The 22,608-nt window shown below is 38.0% G+C and overlaps 1 long non-coding RNA gene across 1 annotated transcript; it reads right to left on the bottom strand.

Moving 5' to 3' along the window:
* Nucleotides 1–2,922: 2,922 nt before the first annotated feature.
* Nucleotides 2,923–14,890, bottom strand: LOC126922441 (uncharacterized). Its single transcript, XR_007712759.1, has 3 exons — nucleotides 10,135–14,890; nucleotides 8,606–10,008; nucleotides 2,923–5,222 (listed from the first exon to the last, which is right to left on the bottom strand). It is a non-coding gene; the product is annotated as an uncharacterized LOC126922441 (long non-coding RNA).
* Nucleotides 14,891–22,608: the final 7,718 nt, after the last annotated feature.

Below are 22,608 nucleotides of genomic sequence, written 5' to 3'. Positions count from 1 at the left end.
GAACAGTCAAACATGCAAGAGATTGCATATTTGGAATCATATCAATCTATACTTCAGGACGGGTGGAACCGATTTCAATCGCTCCAAAACGAGTTATATGAACCTGAGGAAGATGATTTCGCCCAACAACGAGAAGCGTTCAAACTTTACCTTTCCCTGGTCAATAGGATAAGGGAGCTCATGGAGGGTAAACGACCATCTACCCCGTCGACCCACAAGTGTAGCATTGAGCCATCTAATAATGTCCAGACAAATGACAACAATGGTCATACTCCGCCGACGGAAATCACCGCTTCAACTCAAATGCCGATCCCGTCGCATACCACGCGGAGCTCACCGCATGACACTCGCAACGTGTCAACTGCCCGCGATCTGACAACCCAAACTTTTCATCCGATTAACTTAAATTTTTACACAGTATTCTTTAACATTATCTGCAATATAGCGTACAATTTTTGTGATATCTTAATCAGTTGAATTTTTATAAACGTTCAAATTTGATTTTTTTCAGCCAAAAAATAAAATTTTGCTCTTAACAAGCCGCAACTTTCTTAATTTTCAAAATTATAGAAAAATCACACGCCACATTGGAGACAATCTATTTTTGTATAAGTTCGCACAAAATTTGTTTACTTTTTACAATCCAACCATATTTGCCGCTGGATGTACGCAAACAAGCTTCCGCTGGATATGGAGCCATTTTGTAATTTTGTGTAATAAAAAAATATGAACATAGAGTTAAGTGTCGCTTAAAGATCCCTATAAAAATCTTGATCCTCTACCAAATACTTGAATGCGAAAAACATGTTAGATTTACCCTACCTTTTTTAAGCTCCCAAGATTGTATATCCCTTTATTAAAATTTATCTTTTAAACATATTATTATTTAAACAATGTTATTTAAAATAAAGTAACATGGTAAATATCAAATAAACTAAAACTTATTATTCTATTAAGATACAAAAGATGCTTCGAATTAATAAATATTATACACTGCTAAAACCTACTACATTTTTGAAAGGTTAAAAAAACGTCCTGTACTTTAAAAAATACCATAATATTAATACTATAGCACTAAAATACTAACCTATAAAATACTTTTATCTTAACAGGAGGACCTGTATATTTACACAGGAATTTTTAGAAATATGCCTTTTTGGCAAAAAATTTTGTTACGAAAATGTCTATAAAATATATTTTCAATCAATCGGAAAATACCTATGTACTTCAGTAGCTTTTGTCATGCAGGAAATGAAAATTTTTGGTAGTTTGTTAATACAGAGAGTTCGGAAATATATGGAAAACCGATTTACAGCTCAATTTCAGGAAACTCATTGTGCAACTACTTCGACATCGTTATTTTGTTGAAAATAAATAAAAAAAATGTACCTTTCTCTATACGTTAACATTTATATAATCTCATAAAAATATTTTCTATTGGATTATTTAAAAGAAAAAAATTGCTAGGAAAATTTCCTGATTTTCATACGTCCAAAATGCTAAGCATCCTTAATATAGATTTCTTAAAGTTGTATGAATATTACTAAAAAACGATGTACTGGAATTCGATATCGATTTATATTCACTTTGGTACACAATCTACGATCTTATATTAAAATCGTTGATAAAATTCCAACGGTGTTATATTCTGGTAACTTCAAAGCCTTTTTTACTTCTAATAAATGAAAAGCTAACAGCAACAATACGAAAAGGATAAAATTACAAATCCATTTTCGTCAATTTTTGTGGTTTTTCTGTCAGTTGGTAGTTTACGAAGAAGTATTTTAATATGAATATATCCAGTTGGAGAGGGAGTAATCTGATAGCACCCACAAGCAAATACGTCAATGCGTCAATGCGGACATGGACCGATATGGGCAAAACGAAAGAGTATTTCGTATAATAGGTTTTTAAAATAAATGTATGGGAAGAAAAATAGAGAACTATTTGAAGTTGACGTATTGGAAAAGTGTGATCTTTAATCTGAAATTCAAATTAGCTTTAAAAGTAAGAGATGTGTATTACGAAAACTCATAGTGCATTAAAAATTATATATAAAACTTACTAAATTTCTTGCTCGAAATATTTTCCTAACTAATAATTCAGAACTGTATTGCTAACATAAAACTGTGCATGTACTGTTTGAAAAATAATGATCAAAATCGTTAGTAGCTGACTACTAAAACCTAAAAATTGACCACTCGATTCTTTTTCTTCTTAACCACTTCTTTCCACTCGTCTGAATAGAAAATTAGTTGAGTCGAACTATGTAATAAAATTTCTACTTTATTAGTTATTAATTTATTTATTTGCCTGTTACATATGTATCAAAATGATTAAAATGTTAGGTATAGGAAATTACTATAAAAGAAGTGTATTAATATAACCAAATATTTTGTTTCGTATTTCAAAAATTATATGTCCGTTTATTAAATAAATCAATAATGAAATAAATAAGAAATAAAAGTGAACTTGTTAAAAAGCCATTTTCTCTTCGATTTCATTGATTTTGAAATATATTGCGAAGCTCTACATTTTGAATAATTATTTCCTGCGCACATAAACGGCAGTCAACTTTAGTTGCCGAGATACTGGTAAAAGTCTGCTAGACATTAAATCCTGTCCATGTGTGTGTATCCGTGACAGACTCGCAGCATAGCCAACACGTACGTCGCTTCGTTCGTAGCTTGGCGATCTGTTATCATCCATCAACCATCGATCTCCTTATCTAAATATTATACTTTTCAAATCTAAATAAACAGCTTCTACGAAAATCTCGCTCACAACTGCACATGCAAGTGTTTCGACTTGTGACGCAATACAAAGTAAATAGTATATGAATAATATACATTTTATGTTTTTATATATTTGTTACTATCGCTACTAACAGTCTCGTGTGTGAGTAATTGCGAAAATATTTGTAATTATTTTTACAATTAATCTGTTACTATTTCACACAAGCGTTGGCCGAATTGACAAAGGTTTTTTTTTTTTATTTATTTATTAAAATTCACAATTTGTCCAATTTGGACATTTGGTGGAATTAATTGACAAAGGTAACTCAAATCCAAATCCAAAACATTAACGATATTTATTTTTCATTGGCTGATAACAAATATCTTTTACAGACTGTAATGAACTGAGTCTTTGTCAAAAGGATCGGCGATATACTTAACTCTCATTTATACATACGTACTATAAACAAGAGATAAGAATTAGGTTCAGGTTACCTTTTATTTTATGCAACCAGTAATTACATGCATAGGAAAAAGTTGTTCAGAATCATATCCGCAACAAAATATTACAAAATCATCGAAATCAGTGAGGAGGGCAAGCTTCTTACCATAATTATCGTTGATTGACACAGGACAATCATTATAAAGTTTATTAAAAAATCGAGAAATGAATTAACACATAGCGTAAGATTTAATATACACATGTATAGTTAATTGTAATATTAGATTCCAAGTAAATTGCAGGCGAAAACCTTTTATATTTTCTTAATTTCCAAAAATGTTTTGATTGGAAAATTTTGCAGTCAAATTTGACTTGTAGTATTCTAATAGCAAAAAGAAGGTTTTGCATTTAAGAAATTACTATTTAACAAGCTTATACTTTAATTCATACAATCGAGTGAAAAATGAGCAGTTGTTGCAATTGGAAGATCAAAATAAAAAATGGAGCATTAAAATTGGAGTTCTAAACACATTAGATCATAATAATTATATCATAATGCGGATGAATATAGTACAAAGTAATTAAAAGGAAAATTTAGTTTAGTCAATTCAAACCACTACTATGCTGAATCGGTATCGGAGGTCGGATGGCCTGGAAAACGTGGGACACGAAAAAGCATCGAATGTCACGTTTATACTGTCAGAGCAACTATGGTCGAGTCGACTATAATTGGTCGACTAGACCTGGTCGAGACGTGATACTGATATCAGTGGGTCGTTCAATCACGTCCATTTAGTAGATTGGCGACTCGTGCAGGTACCCGTGATACCTAGCACTGTTTGCTATTGTAAGCGGCGCGTAAAGTGGTCTCCTACTCCAATTGGTTTTGGGTATATACGAACACGCTAAAATGCAATTAACTGAATAATGGAATTTTTATATGGAACATTCTTTTTGTCAGACTTGATCTTAAAAGATATTTAATAAAATATAAATTTATTACAGCTTTTCTACACGCGAGAAAGACTTGTGCTACAAATGAGATTTCTTTAATTTTTCTGCTCGTTATTAGATAATAAGGTAAAACCAATAACAATTCCATTTTTACGCTACCTTTATATTGCGCAAAAAATTGCAATAGTTTTGCACGATCTTCATAACATGTTTACGAAATGTTCTCCGTTTTGTGTGAGACAATAATACCATCTGTTTTTCAATTGAAAAATCTTTTGTTCGGATTTAGAAAGTCGAAAACATTTGTTTTCCTGTGATTTCGCATACATATACACTGACTCGCGAAAACATTCAAGCACTCGTAAAAACAGATCTGAAGTTTTTTGGAAAGTTTAAAGAGTTACGTTGCTAGATGATGCGTAAAAAAATTTTTTTTTAAATTTTCAGTTAATCGAAGTTGCATTTTTATTTGAGCATAGAGTGGAAATTTATTTAGTTATTTTTGAAGGCCATATTATACTTCAGATTGATTTTCCTAATAAGTTGCTATGAAAAGATAACTGTGCATTATTTTTCAATGCCACCCTCAAAAAATGACAACACCGTTGTAAACCAAAATCTACAAATCAATGCTATGATATCAAAAATATATTGTGCTACTTAAAAAAGTCAAGATGTATATCTTGTTTGTCTCGCGGCGTGGCTGTCTAAATAATCCTGGCATTTCACGCCTATTTTTGTTGGCATTTTTATTGGTAATGGAGGGTTGTTGCAAGATAACAATAAACTCGAACAAGTTCAGTAGGTTCGGTTGGTTTAGTAGTAGTAGCGATTGATGGGAAACCCTAGTCAAACAGAAAACCTAAAAAGTTGGGTTCATTAGTCGACCAAACACAACTACATTTTCACTAACTTATACTGTTGAAATGCATTGCTTTTACTTTGACATCTAGTTGCATTTACTCGCTGTTTACTTTTGCATACCACGGTTAGCTTCACTCATAGTTATTTTCTTCATTCCACGTTCACACCGCCTTTGCCGTCATTCTGTTTCTTTCCTTGGAAAGTAGAGCAGCCAGCACGTACACAGACTGAAATACCAAGATAATCTTGAGGTTATAATAAACTCGTTTGTCGCTAAACCGCAACGGAACTAATCTTCATCTGCATATGGATGTATATGGTTAAGGGCCCAATTAGATTATGACTTGACTTTGTTAGAGCGGAAAACTCTAATGAAAAACCGAGGTTACAACCGACTCGTGCAATAGCGTAAAGGTAACTTCAAAATGCAACGGAAACCGAGTTTTCGGTTATTACTGAACTTAGCGGCGTGGATAACTGGGGTGTTTTTAAGTTCCAAATCCGTATGATCTTAAATGCTCGGAAAGCTTGAGAAGTCGCGAGCAAAAGACAAGAAAACCGGAACGAGCCAGTGGATGGCGCGGACGAGACGGTGCATCGACAGCACGAAAGAGATCTGGTCACGTGGCAGAAGGCAGATACCTTTCGCGGTGGTGTACAGCGTGAAAGTTTATCGCGATTACAGTCGCAAGGCAATTGATTCTCTACATAATTAATTGCGACGCGACAAAGGCAACGTGGGACAGGTTGTCGGCTATCTACGAATAAAAAACTGATTTCGCGATACACCTGCTGCAACACAAATGGCACGCCACGGAGGAGCAAGAGTCGGGTGACGTGACGACCCGCATAGCGAAAATCAAAGATGTGGTATACACGATAAATCTGCTACGTGAAAAAATGCTCGATTATATCGGCGATAACGAAGATCATTACGTTACGTAATGCTACGTGTCAGCTACCGCCACTTCAAAAGCGACTGGAAATCGTCTCCGAATAAGGCAAGACAATATCAGATCTAACCTCGCGACTTATCATCGAAGAAGGAAGAATTCTAAAGAACTTCAGAAACTGAGTTACCAGAAGGCCTTAACGAGGGAAAAATAAACAAGCGTTATAAATGTCATGAGTACCATCATTATTGAGCTAAACAACATCCGAAACGAAGAACAAAAGGTAGCGGGAGACCTCAAGATGAAAGGTATATCAGCGAGGCTCTTGCATCTATCAAGGCCGCCGAGACAGACAGCAGAACGTGGTTCTTGGATTCGGGCGTGAACGATCACATGTCTAGTCCAGGGAAGTGGTTCGTCACGCACCAGAAGTCTAACGAGCCAAGGCACATTCGCATTGGAGACAGAAGCTCTCTAGAAATGCGTGGTTAAGGCTGCATAAACGTGGGATTGTTCAACGGTTCAGCATGAAAAGAGAATCATTTGGTAGAAATGAAATCGTCCAGTGATGAATGCAGTTTCATCAAGGATGACCGTATTGTGGTAGAGACAGAGCGTCGAGCCGAGGTGTGTTGTACAGTTTGAAGATTGCAAAAATTCCCCATCGACTTGCCAACGAAACCCAGAGAGGTATTAGCCAGTAGTTTTAAAGTGCTAAACGAGCACCTGAGCCCCACCGAGATCCTGGAATCTCTGTATATGGGCAACGAGAGTACAATTAAATTGATCAAGCACTCCTTGTGTCATAAAAGAATCAAGCACATGGAAATTCTCTATCAATACATGAGACAAGCATACGAGAAGGGGATCTTTAAACTGCAGTATATACCCTCAAACAACCTGAACAGCTACCGGGCATACTTACCAAATACTTGGCGCACATGATCTTTCAAAAGTGTTGAAATTTACTTTAACATCTAGTTGTATTAATTCGCTAGTTAGTTAGTTAATTAGTTAGTCTTTGTCGAGATTCCTTCCTTTTCTTGAAAAGTAGAGCAGCGAGCACGCATGTAAGTCATAATAAATCATTCGTTTCGTCGCAAACCCATTTTTTCGCCAGTCGACCGCTCGTCAACTCCTTTGTAGTCACCCTCAGAGTTGAATAGGGAGACTACCAATACTTATGTACAAAATTCAGCCAAAAAATGAACAATCAGAATAAGGGCCTCCGATGATTAATGGCTACACTATCCGCCGATGAGCTCTTAAAGGAAAAAACGATTGAATACACGGTGAGAGAAGAAATGCGTGATAGTGTGAACCTGGTTCGTATCGATGAACTGTGGAGGTGGAAGTGTACGCACGGCATGGATCATTACCAGAGTAAACAATATACACTGCCAGCCATAAGTATTGGGACACTCGTTCATATTTAGTATTGTAATTTAGTATCATATTTAGTATTCTTCGCTGCTTTCATTTCCTAGTTATTTTATTACGAAGCTATTACTATTATTCTATTTGTATCATATATGCTTTGTAAAGAATCACGGTAAATAAATTGTTAGATAAATTGTTAATAAATATCACAAATGTATATAGCAATACCTATATCCGGCAGTATAGATAATGTTTTTGTTTATCTTTTTATAATGTAATGTTAAGAATAAGAAACGCACAAATTTGTACTTTTAGAATTTTTTAGCGCTAAGATGCAGACCTCAATTTTTGCCGTGTTTCTTTTGCCCCGGCCGATTAGCTCGTCGCGTCTGTTTTTCTAACACCTAAAAGTCGACAGCCTCGTTCGACACTGTTGGCGCCGGCGCTCCGCCCAGATCGGTAAACTTCGAGCTGTCATAGTTCACCGACAGGTCGTCGACTTATCGGAGCAAGAAACGGCGGGTCGTAATTGTTCATGCTTCCATTTTCGCCGTTAATTTTTTGTCCTTTGACCGCCCAAACGGTTTAGATCTCTGCTTCTTCTAAAAAATCGAAAAGAACCAATAGGAGAAGAGCACGCTGGGATATAAATCTCGTTGATGTGAGTAAGTAAAAGTAAGTGTAAGTAAGAGTAAGTAAGCACAGTAGCTTCCGTCTACTCACTGTCAACCTCACTCGTAATTAGCACAGTGAGCCGCGCTGCTCATACCACGTCCCACGCTCGGTTCGGGTACTCTCACTGTTGCGATTTAATTTAATAATTTAAGACTGGTCAAATACGTGCTCGTGCTTGACCAGTCTTCAAAGCCGCGTTCCGCTTATCTAATTATTTAATTTCTAAGACTAAACTAAGTTGAGAGTGTATGGTCTCATTTGTTAAGTTTTTGTTTGAACAAAATTTAACAGCGTTATAGTACGTTTCGTGCTCGTCTTTATTCAGCCTAAATACTTTTTTTGGCGTATCGTTGGTGTCCCGGCGATGTAACATGTAACAATTCTTGACGACAGAAGGAATTAAAAAAAGGAATACGGTTTTGTTTTGCCGATCCGAACAAGATTAGTTCGAATCTTAGCAGAGATTCTATTTTTGTAACGAATATATTTATCAATTAAATATATGTTAAATTATACTTTATATTTTCGAACGAAATTTTACTGATGAATCTAAATTACTTTCATTTATTAGTTACATAAACATTAAGGTGACCTCTCAGCGAAAGAACTTATCGCATTTCCTTTAATCGGAAAATAATTGCACAAAATATAAATAATACTACCATTGATACACAGTTTGTCGATATCGACGGCGATGCTGACTGTGCGCTATCTATGAGATGTTTTACCCAATTACTATATCATAATGCTGGTTCGTTATATCGGGGACGCGCGCGTGTTCCTCCTCGTCTAAATCTTCTAGCTTCTCTTTTGGATGACGTTGAAACGAATTCTAAGCGTCGTTCAGCTGGTAGAATAATAAGGCGGCTTATCTTGATTATTCGTTTAGTCGTTTCGATACGAGCGTGAAGCGGCCGACTTGGTAGCCTCATCTCCGACGCACGGAGCTAATGTCGTCTGCGGTTGCCATTGTTGCAGCGGATAGTCGATTGGCGATAAAAAGAACGAGCTTACCTTATTGTTGCGAAACTGGAACTGCTTCGACGCAGGCTTGCTCCGGCGGCAAGTTGTTGCTTGTTACAAGGCGTGGCTTTTCGCAAGATGTACTTCGTGGTATAGGTGTAGTTGACCCTCGTAATGATGCGAGTCTGAGGTTGAACTTGTTGGAACCCGTTATGATAACGATTGTCCAGCTTGGACGTGATGGATTCACGTGGCACTGTATGGTAGTGGGTGTCACTGGTGTGGACTTTTCACTTGATACATAATCCGGCTCGAAGGATCAAAGACATTTACGGGACTTGAGAGTCCTGATTGTTAACCCTTTGAGTGCTGTGGGCGCATATAGGTGTCTGGCGAAAGCTATCGGTGTGGACTAAGGACATATATATGCGTTTTTTGTAAGTGCCCGGCATGGACTAAGGATGCATGTGTAACGTAAATCACGTCAGAAACCAGGACACACACACACACACACCGCGGGGAGGATGGTGTCCCGATCGGGATACTTGGAACCCGATGGACCGATGAGGGAAACACATGGCGACCTTGGCGACAATGTATATTGCCGGAGTACCTGAGGATTCATTTATGGCCTAACGGTCCTTCCACCAAATGTTCTAGAAGCGTAGCAACGGTCACGTACGCCTACAGGGTAGTGGGGATAATGAGGGAACAGATGTCACCGAAAGAAAAAAATATTGTAAGAGCCTCAGTCTCGAACGGTCACGGCGAGAGCTCAGAAGTGTCTTATAAGTGTATAAACGAAGAAAAAAATAAAGTTTTCTTCTTTCTTTTAAATTTCTTTTTATTTTACGTGACACATGTATGGGTTTTTCAATTTTTCCGAACACCTACGCAGAAGTAATACTATTACGTTTGTGTGAAATAAATATAAATGCATTCCTTACGGCAGTAAACAAACGCCAATAGTGACTCGTTATTGTTGAAGTGGTCACCACTTGTAAGAAAACTCTACATCTGGTTTTTTTAGTTTTCTCAAGCACTGAATTTTTCACACACAACTAAATTATTAACTTGTGTTATATTTACTAAATTTAGTTTTCTAGTTTATTGTTTTCTAGTTTATTACCCAAATTCTAGTTAACTGTAAATTTCAGTGTTTATAATAAATAATTAAAAATAACTAAAAAAGAACGCTCTTGAATCATTTAATCTCGTGCAAAAGAACTTATTACGATTTGCGCTTTGAATAGTCAATCAACAGAATTCAGTCTAACGAAAAAGTATTCCGTCCACAGCGATCATCAGCGCTAGCTGCGCGCCGTCCGTACGGACGGCATAGGTCGCGAGTATTCAGCACTCAAAGGGTTTTAAAATACTAAGATTTATCCTCCTTAGATTTGTTGAGGGTCTGAGTAAGGGTAGGTGGACATTGGCGACCAGACAACGAGGGATGGTTTATGTCATGCGGCGTAACAACCATCAACGTTTTTCTTCAAACATTTACAAATCTCAAACAATTTTTAATTTTATGCTTTTTATACAAAACGTTGTTTCGATCTTAATACAATTATCATCCACGCGAATTCTAGAATAAAGTTTAATGCGTAACAAGTTCAGCGCGTTTATTCTATATTCGTTAGATTTTCTTAATCAAACCAATCAGGATACTCTTCACGACTATATACTTTCTATCATGTCGGCAGCTTCGGCAATTTCCACGAGGTTTCATAATTTTCCGGAGAAATACTCACAATCAAATAATTGAATATCAACTATTGCGTTAGAGTTTGTGAATTTGGTGGAAAGCGACTCATTAATTTCACATTCAACCGATGGGCGAGTTTCTGAACACGCGATATTGCTTCCTTTGCTCGTACATGTATATAAAATTCGTTAATAAAATATGTCGAAAAACTAAACGGTACATCGTACGTGTAGGATTTGAATCGAAACGCTGTTTTACACGAAGCTTGGAATAATCATTCTCCATAGAATCCTGATTACTTATTTAAAACCAGGAAATTCATTACTTAGCTTATAACTGAAATACACCTCATAGTTAAGGGAGATCCGAGAAAACAAGAAAACTTCTTGATTTGACTTTTACTGCAATGAACAAATCGCCAATCGCCAATCATAAAAATCGTAATGTATTGTACAACTGTAACAACTACTTCTCGGTCGAGGTAAAATGTTGAGAATCGGTTTACGATGTTTTCTTTCGGTAAGTTATCGAGTAATCCATTGTCTGGTAAAATTGGTTCAAGGGCGCTTTTGAGTTCCTTATCCTGCTACACTCTTTGCTAACATCGTTATTATTACAATTATTAGAAAAATACATAAAGGTGTAAAAAGAAAGGTTTCCGTGTGTAGAAGGAAGCGATCGGTAATGATCGGAGAATTCATAACGATTTTACAGAAAAAAAGTAGAATAAAAAATGTAGATACTGAGAAAGGTAAAAATTCGTGGCTCTAAAAAAGTATGACTTTTCTATTAAATAAATAAGAAGAAAGAATTTATACCGATCCGCTACCATAAAAATGAAAGGAATATTCCATATTCTTTTGAAAGTTAACGTATGGACAGATTTTAACTTTATAGATCTCACTTTGTAGGTCTTTTTAACACCTACATATTTCATTCTAAACTTTTTCCTGTAAAATCATAGGGTTCCTTCCTATCTGGCTCGGCCACAAGGTTCATCACAGAGTAAACAGAGATTATCCGTTTTATATTTTGAAAATGTTTTCTTTATTATTTTATCAGTGAAACTTTTATTCAGGACTCGGATACCTCCTACTTCCCTGTTCGTACTGATTCATGTTTCTCATGCGTTTTATAAATGTCAGATAAGACATTTTTTAATGTACTTATATCTTTATTATTTAAAATCAAATAATCTTTACTAAGTGGCAGCTGACATTGATTGCCTTCCGAATAATGCCCTTGATAACAAAAATATTTATTAATGTTCATAAGTAATAGTAGTTAAATTATAATGAGCGCAAAGTCGTTTCGATGAACAAAATTGCTAAATTCAGAATGCTGAATTTATGCTTCAAACCGTTTTTACTGCTATAATAAATACATTTGGCCAAACAATCAATAAAAATATATATTAATTATAACGCGTCATTAAAATTTTTATTAATATCTTTCAGACTATCTTATTAATTAAAAAATATGTTAATTGAAAAATATGTCAATCAATACCAATCTCGTAAACAATTATAATAAGAAATGATATACTTATTTATGTAACGAATAAATGAAAATTGTTGTTAGGATAATAATAGTAGATTTATAAGAAGATAACTAGAAAATAAAAGCAATGGAAAACAATTTATACTAAATATAAATAAGTACACTAAACTCACGTCTGATAGTGTACGTATGTTTCCTCTGATATTCAATCGTTCCTACCATCAGGAGCACATTGGCGGATAGTGCAATCGTTGATCATCAGAGGCTCTTATCCTCAGTGTCTATTTTATTGGCTGTGTTTCGTCCATAAGCGTCGATCTCTCTATTCATTCTTGATTCTGTACTTTGCCGGTAAGGTTGGGATTACGAAATGCATTGAGTGGTAATACAGACATAATACAGAATAGACTTGGCACCCAATGTTTTTTTCTTTCCAAGGTTTACGAGCTCTATAATAGGTCATGGTTGTATACACAGGTCTAGAAATTAGAGCGGAGGGGATAAATCACTTATGAGTCAGAAAATGTTTCTGAAAGTAAGGTGCTTCAATCGATTTGTGAGTCTGTTAGGCTTCGTCGAGTGACGCGCCTTGTCTGCAATCTGCAACACGACCGTGTCTGCAACTGAGCTCTATTCTTCTTTATAGATCTACATTTACTGAAACAACATTCTTCTGTATGTTTACTTTGATTATGTTGAGAAAAGTTATAAAAAGTAGTTCAGTTTACATACTTTACCTTCAGTGGTAAGAATGGCGAAAGTAGCGTTAAATGTAAAAGCTCAACAAGTCGATCGAAAACCATCCGAAAATAACGTCGCAAAAAATGAACATGGAGTGTTTTGTCTCTTGCTTTCTCAGAGACGTTTATAACATATCACTCATACGCAGAACGAGAATCTTCTTGTGCATGTTTTTATAATCGCGATCTTTCCTACGAGAATGTTCAGGCCTGTGTATACGACCGTGCTCTAGAGTTCCCTTACCATTTTAGTGTCATTCCCAATGTTACCGATTCAGTACAGAATAAAATTGTAGCGTTTATAACGGCAGAAATTAAAATTAAATTTTAATATGAAATTACAAATAGGGCATAGGACAGAACACCATATACGCGTAAACGAAATTTGGAATTCTATACTTTGATTAATGTGTTAATATGTACTTATATGTTCATTCTCAAACGATCTTCTAAACTAATAATTTTAAATAGAATACATCATATTTTTAATTTTTTCGAGCTTTTCTGTATTTTGACTGCCAAAACAATTTTTGGTTTCCGGAACTATTAATGCTTTTCCCTTCTTCTTACTCATAAAAATTTAAGTTTCTTAAATAATTATGTATTTAATGGAAAAAGTTGCTCCTATTCTTCACAAATTATGAATTACCAAATACAGTTTTATTTTGTAAATTGTCAAATGAAAATTTTTTTTAAATCTGGAAATATACTATCATTTTGTTTGAAATTTATTTAGCAACATGTCAAATTTCTACACACAAGTTGTTTGAAAATCGATGTCAAAAAGAACTAGTAAATTTCACCCTCCGTCTTAAATCGTTATGCAATTTGGATTCAATAAACTTTGCAAGTAACACTACCGAGCCACTTTAAATTTTAAGGAATAGATTACTTCTTCAGATTTTTAAACATAATATTTCGTATATTTGTATATCGAACATTTATTGTTCAAATATTGCACATCCATTTTTAGCGTTTTAAAGAAAAACGTTTTAAAAAATTCAACGGTACTTTACAATTAAGCAAATACTACTTGCATTGCATTTATGATAACACTGTATCATTATAATTCATTACTGGCTATTTATAAACATTGTACAATTAGCATGGTCGCGAGATATCAGTCTTAGAGTAGTATGCGGATCGACATGACTCATTTCCAACCGGTGTGCTTCCAAGTCCAGGGGAGATTGTCCTAGTGGTGCTGACAGCCCAACAGTTTCGTGGATGTTCCTTCCTTTGGCCAGTCATCGATGTTGATCAGACATCCTAAGCGTCCATAACCATTCTCACCCCGCTGCAACTACCTGGCCAACCGTAAACAAATTATTACGGGTAATTACCTACGTCAGCGATTACAAAGTCGTAATACCGAAGCTATAGCGCCTGATATTTCTCATAGACAATTTGTTCGACGGTTTCGCGGAAAGACGCGATCGCGAAGTAGCGCGCCAACGTATATTCCCATTATGATTTGATAATCAACGCTGAGTCGTTAATCTTATTTACGGCCTTACAAACAGCCCTTACTATTGTTTGTAGCATCTATAAAGTCTATAAATACCAATATAATATTATTAATTCAATTATTTAGCTATCCTAACCAAGCTTATTTCGTTAATTTAATAGTCCACTAGAACCTCTAATTACTTCTATTAATAATTGTTAGTTGATCGAATATTACTATAATTACATTCCACTAACATTGCCTTATTTCTCCAATAGGTATAAATTAACCATTGCTAATATTAAGTATGAATAAACCATCCCGTAAAATGAACTACGTGCACAATAATAAAGGTGTGTATTGTACGATATTGTCATACTACAACCACTCACCCAAACTCTAATAATAAAATATATATATTGAGGTGGTATGTCATGATAGATGCGGAAGGAATACTCAAATGTTCAACAAAAAGTTTATTACTATTAACAATCACCAGTCAACAATTTACGATCCACAATTACGATTAACTATCGAGAGTTTATAATCGCGTATCTCGGCTCGTGTTTGCTTCGCTATGACGCTGAACCTTTCGCACCTCGCGGCTCGGGGCAGAATGAATCTTCTGTTCGAAATCAAACGGATTCTTTCCTTAGTTGCCCTTCGATATCCCTACTACACACGCGTTTATTAGATGTACCGCGGTGGTTGTCGCGTATGCATTCTTCCGAATATTCGGCGAAAGAACCGTAGGGATATCGATGGTACATTAGGCACGTCGGTCTTACGCTTTGAAGGTATAGCGCTTTATGTCGCGAAGCCGTTGGAAAGTTCCGTGGTCGAGTGCCGCCACAATATGTCGGGTACACATTATGATTAGGGTTAGGGACATGTAACGAATCTTCATTTGGATTAGACATTGTTGTTATGCAATAGAGAAGATATCTACTAGTATAAATATGATTACTAGTACAAGTGTGGATGTTGCAGAATTGACAGGTAACCGCGGTGATTAGACACTGATGACAATAGTCTTAGGTTTGATAACGAATCCACGGTCAACGGGATAACAAATGTACTTTCATCCAAAGTCTAAGTCGGATTCGATCTATTTGTCTGCGGTACAAGTATTACTAAACTAGCTCTTTGTTAAAACGTAAAATATTCACCGAGCGTAAACATGCTACGTAACTCGCTGATGAGACCTCCCGAGAGAATGACTTTGCGTCACGATGATGCTGCAGAGGAAAGCTATTATATGATGGGGTGTGTCTAAGGACACGAGATCATCGGATTCGTCAAGAAAAGCCTTCGTTCGGAAAAGGAGGGAAATTGACGTTGCTGTTAATTGGTCAATTTCGTTGACGTGTTTCCTCGCGATTGCGTCTGCCCGCGATTGGTCGACTTTACACCATAGAATTAGTTGATATTTTCGATCTTCTGGAGGTACTAGGATTTGTCGATACATCTTCTGAATATTGTCTGTTAGGATATATTGATGTGAGCGGAATCTCAATAGAATGTCGAACAGATCCTTTTGTAACTTCGGTTCCGTATAAAGAGTATCGTTGAGAGAAACTCAGAAGACTCTGCTCGCAGAAATCTTTTTCTTTTAGTGTCGGTACGGATTCTTGTAGGGCGATTTGTATATGTTTTTCTATTTCGTCTATGAATGAATCGATTTGTCTTGTTTGCTAAGGTTGACATTGTTGTAGATTTTTAGGTCGCAGTTCTGTTCGAGTAGGTTTTGGAAATTTTTCCAGTCTGTCTTTTTGTAGTTGAACCTCTAGTCGTCTATCTTTTCGATAATGCTGAAGATGGAGTCGATTCTTTCTTCGTGCGTTTTTAATGCTTTTTTTATTTCATTTAGTTGTGTTTGTTGTTCGCTAAGTGCTTTTAGTATGCTTTTTTTTGAAGTCTTCAATGACGTTTACCGTTGGGTTGGGGTTTTGATTTGCGCGCGGAGCTTTATTTGTTAGTTATGGGGGTTTCTCGATTGCCTGGCTTATGCTTGTGCCTTGTTTTATTACGTCCGCGAAACTTTAGTTCGGGGACGTATTTACGGCTTATTTGGGCGATCCGTTCGGTTTTTGTTTTTTCGCTTTGATAATTCTTTCGTTGAGCTTTTTACGTAGCTCAACGAGTTTTGGACATCCTTTGAATGATGCGGGATGCCCGAAGTTTTTGCAGTTTACGCAGTAGATTTTTTTCTTTTCTTACCGCATCTTCTTTTTTTATCTTACACTCGCCTGGTCCGTGCGGCTCCGTGCATTTTACACAGCGGTAATTTAGGTTACAGTTTTGCGCTGTGTGGCCTATTCGCTGGCATTTGTAGCATTGGGTAATGTCGTTCTTTTTTTTATTTTTTCCACGATACTTTGAGGTATTTCAGCCGGTTTATTTTTATCAGTTTCCCAATATTGCTATCGGGGGATACTTGAATTATGTAGATTGGGAGCAATATATTGTTCTCCCTTGATTCTCTTGTCGTGAATCGTGACACTTCTGTAAATTGAACTTCTTCTATTTTTAGGGCTTGTAGGTCTTCCAGTATTTCTGCCTCTGTAAAGCTATTACCTAGTCCTTTTAATAAGTAAGTGTGGGAAGGCGCTAACCACTGCGCTGACGTCGTCCGACACTAATTAGTGTCGAGTGGTGATATTTGGCTTGTCGAGTACCACCACGGTACCCCCTTGCCAGTGATAACGTTATAATCTTAGTGTGATAAAGCGTCAGCCGATTGTTGTCCAATCCGTGCGGATGTTGCGCGAAGTCTTCAATGTGGCGGTGGATACCTATCAATACGGTGCGAGGCGTTCCGCGTACGGTCGTAAGCCTCTGTTCTATTTTTTAGTATGACGTGCTGGTGGTGATGCCCATGAACTTTGCGATGGCTACACATCACTCCTGGCTTGATCGGTCATCGTTTCGTACCCAGTCACCTGCATGCGTAAGTCGGCGGTGAGTGGTCGAGTTTTGCCGAAGGAAGGGCCGTTCCGTGTTCGTCGTAGCGGTAGGTACAGCTTGCCACAGGTCTAGATTCGCGATAATGGAAGTCTCAGTAGTGCTATCACGGTCACACCTCAGTTTCGTTGTCGATCACGTCGGGGTCACCATTTGAGGTGCGTTATATATTGTTGTACGTCCGTGATAGTTGTATAGTTGCTGGGCCTCATCCAGAGTAATTGTCGCTAGGGGCTGTAGAAGATGTCACTGCCGGGGGTACTGCTGATTTTTCCTCATTTTATTGCGTGAAAGAAAAATCTGGTCGCCGAGATTCTTGCGATGGCCCCCAAGGGTGTTGACGCAATGTGATTTCTGCCCAGTGCTCTGAATGTCAACGTGAAGAAATTCAAAAAAGCGCGGGTAAACGGCGGGAGTAACTATGACTCTCTTAAGTCAATAGTTACTCGGGGGCAGGCGGGATATTGGTCTTGCCTTGCCCAAGTCACACTCCTACCTCCTCGGGGTACCGCCGGTAACACGCGCACGTCCACATCAGCGAGGGGTGTACTCCCCCGGATGTGGCGGCGCGTGGCTAAACGGAGTGTGGCGACGAAGGAGCGAAAGACAACATCTATAACGGTCCTCCGTAACGGCTATTTGGAGCCGTGAATAATGGAGCCTATAGTAAATTAAACTTGGAACTCGTTCCTTCGCTCAGTTGACGACCGGAACGACCAAGGACATGATTTGGACTACGATGGGAACCTTATATCGATCTCAGAAAAAACTGTAAAATTCGATGTTGATGTGAATAGTGCCTCGGACGCAGCGCCTCTCAGTCCCGGAGGCGCTGTGGCGGATTTATCCGCTTCAGAGGGGACTACGGATAACGACCAGGCTACGTCCCCGGCTATGAGTCTGATCACCGTGCCGCTCGTGGGCAATCGGGTCACCTGTCCAGTATGTGAGAAAAGGGAAATTAACCTTTTCTTTTTAAATCTGTCGGATCTGGATAGGCATTTAACACAACACCACCCGGATGCCCCGATCTATTGGTCATGTATCAATTGCGCGAAATGCTTCCCAAAGCTTCATGGGGCTAGATGCCACATACCTAAGTGTGGTGGCGCTAGCAGCCAGGCCAGGACAGGAGAGTTTCAGTGTGAGGCCTGTCCCATGAGCTTTGGATCGCGCAGAGGGCTATCCACCCACGAACGGCATGCGCACCCTGCCGTTAGAAATATTAAAAGAAGGGGAGCGGACCCCCCAGAAGAAAATACAAAATTTTGGAAAGTAGAAGAGGTAGCACGCTTGAAGGGGCTATGGGAAATATTCAAAGACCATAAACATCCCAACAAAGAAATCAGCAAATTCCTCACCACAAAAACGATCGATCAAATAAAATATCAGAGAAAAAAGTTAAATTTAATTGGTGAGGAAAGCCCCCAAGATGCTACCTCATTGGCAACAGAGGGAGGGTGCGATCTCGTTAGTTCAGACAATGCCAGCTTTGGCTCGCCTGTAGGCCGCAACGAGAATGAAGAAGAGCTTACCCAAGAATGGAAGCTCTTGCTTAAAGAAGAAATTAATAAACCAACCGAGGTGCCCCCTATTTTAAAGGAGGTCTACAGTCGGTTGATGTCAATCTGGGATGAGTACCAAGATGATCGAGAATCCCTAACGGAGAGACTCGATCACTTTATACGCACAGCTCTATACGAGCTTATAAATAAAGTAAATAAAAACCAACTGGATGTAACTAAAGTTAAAAGACAAAGAGCAGCCAAAAGTTCCAAGAAAAACAATAGAAACTCCAGGAAGCGACTCTCATACGCTCGTTGCCAGGAGTTATTCCACGAATGCCCAAGGAGACTGGCTGATGCCGTGGTCAATAACGATCAGGCATATCTCGAACCAGCCAGGCAACCTCCCGGATCAGAGGAAGTGAGGGGGCTTTACGATAAGCTGTGGGGACAAGTGGGTTTCACATATGTCCCGATTCCAGCTACGAGAGTCCCCAAACTATCCCTATCCGAGATTTTCCCGCCGATAACGGCTGAGGATGTGGGGGAGAGAATCGGCAAAATAAGAAAGAAAGCTGCAGCAGGACCGAATGGATTACAAAGAGATCATTTAACCATTCCCGGCCTGCCTATCATAATGGCAAAAGTTTATAATATACTCATATATTGTTCTTATTTTCCCTCCGTATGGAAGGAGAATAGAACAACTCTTATTCCCAAAATAAATAAGCCAAGCAGCCTGGTCGAGAACTGGCGACCTATTACTATCAGTCCGATTTTAGGCCGAATCTTCTCCTCCATTATCGGCGGGAGGATAAAAAAAGGAATTGTATTGAATATGAGGCAGAAGGGCTTTACATTCGAAAACGGATGTAAAATTAACATCGAATTACTAAATTCTGCCTTAAACTATAGTAAAATAAATAGCGGCGGGATATTCACTATTGTGGATATCTCAAAAGCTTTCGATACAGTGCCTCATGCAGCTTTGAAACCTTGTCTGGCTAAAAAGGGTGTGCCCGCCCCTAACGTCGACTTAATCGACGAAATGCACAATAATGTTAAAACTACTATAAAAACTAAAGACGGCGGGGTCGAGATCATGATCCGCCGAGGAGTTAAGCAAGGCGACCCCCTATCGCCCTTACTTTTTAATTTATGCCTAGAGCCACTGCTGGATGAAATTGAGGAACAAACTAGTGGAATCAATATTAGTCAGAATCGAAAAGTCTCAGTTCTGGCCTTCGCTGACGATATTGTATTACTTGGAGCGGACGCGAGGGAAGCGCAACACCAAGTTGACATCCTTGCCGACTATTTGTTAAGCCTCCAAATGAATCTCTCAATTGAAAAATGCCAAACCTTCGAGGTTGTGGCCAAAAAAGATACCTGGTTCATTAAAGAACCAGGACTTAAATTCGGGAATCAATTAATGCCCAATGTAGATCCCGATGAGGCTTTCAAATACCTGGGCGCCAAAATTGGTCCCTGGAAAGGCGTCCATTGTGGTGTAATCGTTCCAGAACTTCTGAGCGTGGTGAAAAGGGTGAGGAAATTCTCCCTCAAGCCGGGCCAGAAGCTGGAACTTCTAACTAAATACATCTTCCCTCGCTACATTTACCATCTACTTGTAAGTCCGCCAAGCGTACCGTCCTTAAACTACTAGACAGCGAGGTCAGACAAGAAGTTAAAACTATCTTACACCTTGTGCCTTCCACTACCACAGGCTTCTTTTACACTCCAAAGGCCTGTGGAGGATTAGGAATACCGAGGTTTGAACATATAATCAAACTCGGTACCCTAAAAAGTGCAATAAAGATCGCAAACTCGATCGATCCAGCGGTCGCTGGCCTAATCGACGAAGCAGCCAATAAAAAGTTAAAGCAAACGGCCAACTCCTTGCGGATCAATTGGCCAGCCTCCTTGGAGGATATTGGAAAAGCTCGTAAACGTCTAAGGAAAGAGCATATCAGCCAATGGGCTGATTTAAAATGCCAGGTACAAGGCGTTCCTGATTTTATCAAAAATAAAACTGGCAACCTGTGGCTTGAGGACCATAGTCTACTCAAGCCATCGAGACTCATCGATGCCCTTCGATTAAGAACAAATACCTTTGGTACAAGATCGGTGCTGGCACGGGCCGACAAAAATATTGATGTAACATGTCGAAGATGTCGAGCCCAGCCCGAGACCCTTGGACACATACTCGGGCTGTGTCAGCACACCAAAGGCTTAAGAATCAAGAGGCACGATGAGGTCAAATCTCTCCTCGAAGAAAGATTAAAAAACAACAAGAACAATGAAGTATTTGTGGAGCCGACGATTAAGGCCGGAGGCAGTTTATTCAAACCGGACCTCGTAATTAAAAACGGGGAAAGGGTTCTCGTGGTCGACGTAACTGTCCGCTACGAGAACAAAAACTACCTGGCCTTAGCCGAAAAAGAAAAGATAGGGAAGTATCGGCCATGCCTAAGGGCATTAAAAGAAATATTTAACGCCAAAGGAGGAGAGATTCTTCCGGTGGTCTTGGGTAGTAGAGGCACTATCACGCCTAACACCGAGAAAGTCCTCAAGCGATTGGGAATCGCTAACAATGATATAAAGACAATACTCTTAAATGTATTGAGAAGCTCGATAGAGCTGTGTAATATATTCATTGATGACTGAAAACACGATAACGATTATGAATCAAAATAAGAAAGTAAACATCCCAGAAATTGTCTACGTCTTATTTGTTATCTATTTATTTATTTATCCAAAATTGTACATATGAAATTATTCAATTATTTATTTATTATATACACCAATCTTTGTTTGTCTCTTGTCAAGTGTTACCAGAAATTGTCTAATCAATTGAGGTATAATCATTAAGTTTTAAAACCTTACGAGGGGGTACCTCGGAAGTGTGAACTTCAAGTCATAGACTATAGCCAAATGCCTCGTCATCTAATTAGTGACGCGCATGAATGGATTAACGAGATTCCCTCTGTCCCTATCTACTTCCCGCAGGGAGGGCTCGCTTTGCGAGCCTATGGGGGCTGGCAAACCCACGTTCCCGCAGCCAGGGGGACCGTCGGGACAAGCGTCCCGCTTACGTGAGTCCCTATGTACACCGCAAGGAAGGTTGCCGGCGGAGAGAGGCGGCCTCACTCTCTCCAAGGGGCCTTGGGTAGTAGCGCACCCACGATCCTGATGCCAAGGGTGAGACCGTATTCAAACAATAAGTCCAACGATTTTGTCGGAAGTTAAGGATCTAATCATTCAATTGTAGATTTAGATCGGATTATAACATATACAATGTATTTAATATATATTGACAATAATTAAAAAATTTGGAATCTAACTAATTTTTAATTTAAAAATTTGCTTTTAATATAATTCTAAAAATTAGCATTTAATGTTCAACACAGTGTTTGATGTAATTTTTAAAAAATGTAAAATGCATACACTGGTTGTACGTAATGATAACAATTCAAAAATTAGTTTTAACCATGCCATCGCTGATCTTTTTGAGACTAATACTTAATGTCATAATTTTGCTAAAATTCTTAACGCTATTTTTAACAGAATTTTTAACATCGTCAAATGTAAACACTGATATACGAAAATAATAAAAAATATATTATTTCGTCTGTTCTTAATTGAGACACGAAAATCTAATAAGAACCCAGTCTATCTTTTCTACCTTCTTGAGATCTACCCAATATTTTCTGCTGATCCTTTTTCTACGACGCTAAGTAGTACTAAAACATACTGAAAAATGTATTTACATTTATCTTGTCTGACTGCAAATAGCAGAATAAATTTCGGTAAAATAACTCTTACTCACTTAACTAGT

Source organism: Bombus affinis, chromosome 12 (assembly GCF_024516045.1).
Source record: "Bombus affinis isolate iyBomAffi1 chromosome 12, iyBomAffi1.2, whole genome shotgun sequence".
NCBI lineage: Eukaryota > Metazoa > Arthropoda > Insecta > Hymenoptera > Apidae > Bombus > Bombus affinis.
The sequence above is the reverse complement of the archived record's forward strand: the minus strand, read 5'-3'. Positions and strand labels throughout refer to the sequence as shown.